Here is a 5,000-nt window from a genome sequence, read left to right as displayed (position 1 = left end):
AGGTTCCAGAGGAATGGGCCACAAATGGAGCCTTGTGGACAACCCTTTGTGACCCATTTCTCCACGACACCAGCCTTGCTGCTCACCATCACCTTTCGGTTCCTAAAATAATCTCCCATCAGGTCGTACAGGTTTCGTGGGCATTGGATTTGTCTTAGTCGCCTCATAACGCTGGGCCACCATAGGTTATCAAAGGCGCCTGCTATATCTACAAACACTACAACAACGTACCTCTCCTCACATTGTACGTGGCTTAGTACTTGCCTAATGGCCATCTCTGTTGATGCACCTTTCCTGAAGCCAAACTGATTTGGGGCCTTCAGGTCCGATTCCTCATATCGTTTCTCAAGACGATTTACAATAAGCCGTTCTAGGACTTTCCCTAAGATGGGGAGAAGGCATATTGGGCGGTATGATTTTGGCTCATCCCTTGGTTTGTCCTCCGATTTGAGAAGTATGCACACTCTTCCTTTCTTCCATGTTTCTGGGACTCTCCTTTCCCGTAGACAGGTGTTGTATATCTCTGAAAGGAGGTGAGGGCTGGTATGCCATACTCTTTTGATCACTGCATCATCAATGCCATCAGGACCTGTTGCTCTTCCTGGTTTGCAGGCCTTAATAGCAGCGCCTATTTCCTCAGTTGTAAAGTCTGGATCCAGCTCCACATTGTTGTAACTCTCGTTTTCGAGTTTCACAACTAGCTGATCTTCAGTATCCTGATCCGCATCGTCGTCAGGTAAGAGGGTTTGGAGCAGTGATTTTATAGTCTCTTCCCATGTCATGGTAAGAGTCTGGTTCCCAGTATTAATGTTGCTAATTACATTCTCTGTGCCGTATTTAGGCTGGAGTACCCTTCTCGTTATGGCCCATGGATCGTTTTTGTCACAGTCAGAGACCCACTTCTGCCATGTCTCTTCTTTCGCCTTGGCTATTTCCTTGTTGAACCTGTTTTTAATTTTGTTGTAGTTGCTCTTTGCAGCTACCAGAGCAGTTTCGTTTCCGCTTTTGCGTGTGTGTTGTAGTAATCGCCGTGCAGACATGGTATCCCGCCGCAGGTTTGCTAGTTTTGTGTTCCACCATGGTACTGGATTTTGCACCTGTCTCTTCCTTCTCATTGATTTTTTACAGCTCTCATAGACTGCCACCTGCAGTCTGTTTACCTTTTCGTTGACTCCCTCCTGTGGATTTTGTAGCCAGTTCTCTGTGGCACTAATGAGCTGTCTATCAAAAATGGACCACTTTGCACAGCTTGTATTGTAATTTGGGAGTTCTTCTTTTGCCCTCATTCTTTGGGGTACTCTGGCCTCATAAGTGATCGCCCTGTGGTCACTTGATGTCCATTCCTCATGGACCATCCACCTACACAGCATTCTGGCAGCTAAGGGTGTACATATAGTAACATCGATATTACTCTCCCCATTGGGCCCACTGAAAGTAGTTAGCTGCGATCTCTCATTTATGACCAGAAGACCATGTTGAGAGATAAAGTCCTCCAACTTTCTGCCTGCCTCGTCTGTTGTTTGGCTGTGCCAGACTGGTGAGTTGGCATTTGTATCAGCTCCTATGACTATTGCTTTCCCACTCAGTTTGTCCAGGATGACCTCCAGTTCTTGGAGGAACTGATCTATAGGTGAACCATATTGGCAGTAGAGGCTAACTACGTAAATCTCGCCAAAATTCCCACTTACACTAGCAACAGCCATGTGCTTGTTGCAGAAATTTGTGAGCTGCATTGCTGTTAGTGTCTGCGACCTAGTTGCTATAGCTGCCTTTGTCGCTCCATCTTTGGCGCTATACATGAGCTGGTAATTTGGGGGATAGCCTACTACTTTTTTGTTTATACAGTAGGGTTCCTGTATCAACAGCACATCCACATTCTCCTCATTTACCCTCTGTGCCAGTTGATCAGGGACTACTTTTGCCCTTTGCCCATTTATTTGGAGAATCCTTATGACATTGTTCTGTGTGCCAGTCCCTTGTCTTCTTCCAGTTCGCAGAACTGAATCGTCCCTACTGGCCATAATCAGTTCTGTAGGTTATTATGGCCTTGACTCTGTTATATTCTGGGCAGGATTTCTCTGTTACGGCATGGTTGTGTGGCTTCTTAGCACGCTTGCAGTTTGCACAGTGTGCTTGCTGATCTTTCGTTGGGCAGTCCTTGTAGGTGTGTCCAGATGCTGCGCAGTGACCACAGGTGTTTTCTGCACTCGTGCACTTTGCAGCTGTGTGTCCATGTCCCTGGCATTTAAAACACCTGTTTATGTTGTTGTAGTTTCTCACTTTGTGTGAGGTACAATTTATGTAGACACGGCCCTGCTGTGTTAGCTTATTCCAGATCTCTGGTGTTGTCTCCAAAACCAAGTTTACATCTTCCCGTTCCTTTGGGCCAGTCTTGAACAGCACCTTGATGCCATCCATAACTTCTTCCTGAGACGTGTTGAGCCTGGAGAGGTTTCTTTCAAACAGCTCAGTTTTCAGCTCCTCTTCTGTTGTCTGTCTTGGGACGTCGAAAATGATTACTTTTGGATTTCTTTTCTTTGTATCTGATATAGCAATTCCGGACTGAGCTATGTCTCCACACTTCCTTATTTTTTCTGCATCCTGATCGTTTGGGACCTCAAGAACAATGCCTTTGTCTTTTACTGCCTTACATTTTGAGATCCTTACATCTTTTAGTGAAGTGGCGATTAGCGTCCTTACTGTTTCTTGAAGTTCTTTGTCCGTTTTCTGAGCTCCCTCTGCTGGTTTGATCATGAGAACTTTTGGTTGCTGGGTCTTCCTGGGATCGTTTTTTGGTATGGATGGTTGTGCCGCTGCCTTGCTGGCATAGCTCTCGACTTTTACAGGAGATGTATTTAGAGTAGCCTTGACACATCTCAGCTCTGTTGTGAGCTCTAGAATATCCATTTCATATTTCTTCAGTATCTGCTCGTATACTGACAGTTTCCCTAGTATGAATTTCTTCTGGGCATTGTTTATCTTGTTGTTCTCGTTAAACAGAAACGCCTCCATCTCTTCTCTTATGTTTGTCATTGCTTGTAGGTCAGTACATGTCTTAGCTCCTTCCTTGTCACTTGGATTCATGGAATTTCGGCCCACTTCCTTTCCTATATCTACATTTTCTTTACTGGGCCCCATTTTGGGGCGGCTTTTCAGAGCTCTTCTCTTCCTTAGGGCTTAGACTTCCACCTGTGATGAGAACACTTCAGGGAACAGAAAACTTCTATGGCAAGTTTGCTCTAGGTGCCAGCCACTATCCTCTTCCACCTTCACACATTTACATGATATTTCTTATGTAACTAGAGTTCTATAACCTAAAATAAAAAAAAAGAAAGTAGAGTTACTAACCTAATAATAACATGAGAAGTATAAGGGCCCTATGTAACCTACGATGCTAAACACCAAGGAGTCTATTTCCTATCGTCGACGTTCATGCAGAGCTGACAGCTACACAGTACATACGACTTAACTTCTCTGAAAGTATTTCCTAACCTAGCATGGACTAAACAATAAGACACACATATTGGGAGAGGGAGAAATACAAACTACAGACAAAATGATAACAACGAAGGTGCTGTCACAGCACACGATTTATCTTTTCAGTTCCATTTCCTAACCTAACACACATTTACACAATATTAAACACCTGCTCAGCCTGATCGATTTCCTTCCATCGATGTTCTTGCATGAGAGCTGTCACTGCACTCGATTTTTCTTTCAGTTTACTATCCTAACCTAACACATAGTTACACAGTTTCATAATTACAGACACATGTTGCACGCGATCTTTCTCATGTTGATAGTGTTTTACCCTAACAGACAGCAGAGGATGTAGGGACAGGCTATAATTATACCACCTGCAGGAAATGTGAGGGCAGACTATAACACGTCAACAGAAAGGCTGGTATCATTGGTGACTGCCGAGCGAGAGGGTCAGTTCTGCAATAAGAGCCCTACTCATTGAAGAAATGAGAAACGTGGAGGAACAGAGAGCACTTCACTAACTACAGCTTTCGAGTTTCGGCGATGTGACTTCCGATTACGAAAGAAGAATGACAATAGCTGCTATACTATGGTCGGAGAACAAGGCATTTTACACTCCATCTGCCAGGAGATGAACCATATAGCACTCGCCTTGTCTTGAGTTTCCCCTAGAAACCGTCGCTAAGCCACTGCTAACAGATTTCTTCGCGCAGTGTGCCGCGCACTACAGGTCGCCCGCGCGTGTGCGCAGGCCGTAAGGAAATACTGCTCCACTGCTATATTATGACAGAAGGACCACTATTTCTCTACGTCAACCGATAGAGGATGAAAAGGCGTACGGGAACACGTGTTTGATAGTTTCCTACAGGCAGGATTTGGCCGCAGGAATCTGCAGTTCCCGTCACCATTCGGTCGTTTCGGTATCTTTGCTTGCAATGGCAGTACTATTGAACTCACAAGGAAAAACGTGCTTCCCTCTACATCACTGGATAGCACGATACATGGAGAACACTATCACATGCGTACAATCCTGCTACCGAAAGCCGTCACGTGGATGCAAGCGGATTACTACAGAAAACGCAGTGTGCGCGCGGTCCGACACGTGGCCGCTCCGATGTCGTCACTTACAGTGCCTATAGCTCCTAAACACACAAAAGAATGTACACTTCCCTGTTCATATTTGGATAGAGAAACACATGGGGAACAGCAGTGCATGCGTTCAAAACAGCTATCAGCTACCGTCAGGCGGATGCAAACGGATTACTGCATAGGCGCGGAAGAAAGACGACGCGTGTACGCGCCCATAGGAAAAATCAATTTAATAGCTCTATTCTAAAAGGTACGCCACAATTTCTCTATGTCGTCAGATAGAGTACAAGAACGTCTATCAATCGGTGGTGTTGAACTTTTCCGAACACCCCCTCTTTGGATGATTATCGGCAACTTCCGGTCGCCACGTGGTTACCACGCGTTCTTCGGTTTGATTGCCTGTATCTTTTAAACTATCAATGGAAAAC

Source organism: Schistocerca serialis, chromosome 8 (assembly GCF_023864345.2).
Source record: "Schistocerca serialis cubense isolate TAMUIC-IGC-003099 chromosome 8, iqSchSeri2.2, whole genome shotgun sequence".
Lineage (NCBI taxonomy): Eukaryota > Metazoa > Arthropoda > Insecta > Orthoptera > Acrididae > Schistocerca > Schistocerca serialis.
This window is presented reverse-complemented; position numbering follows the sequence as displayed.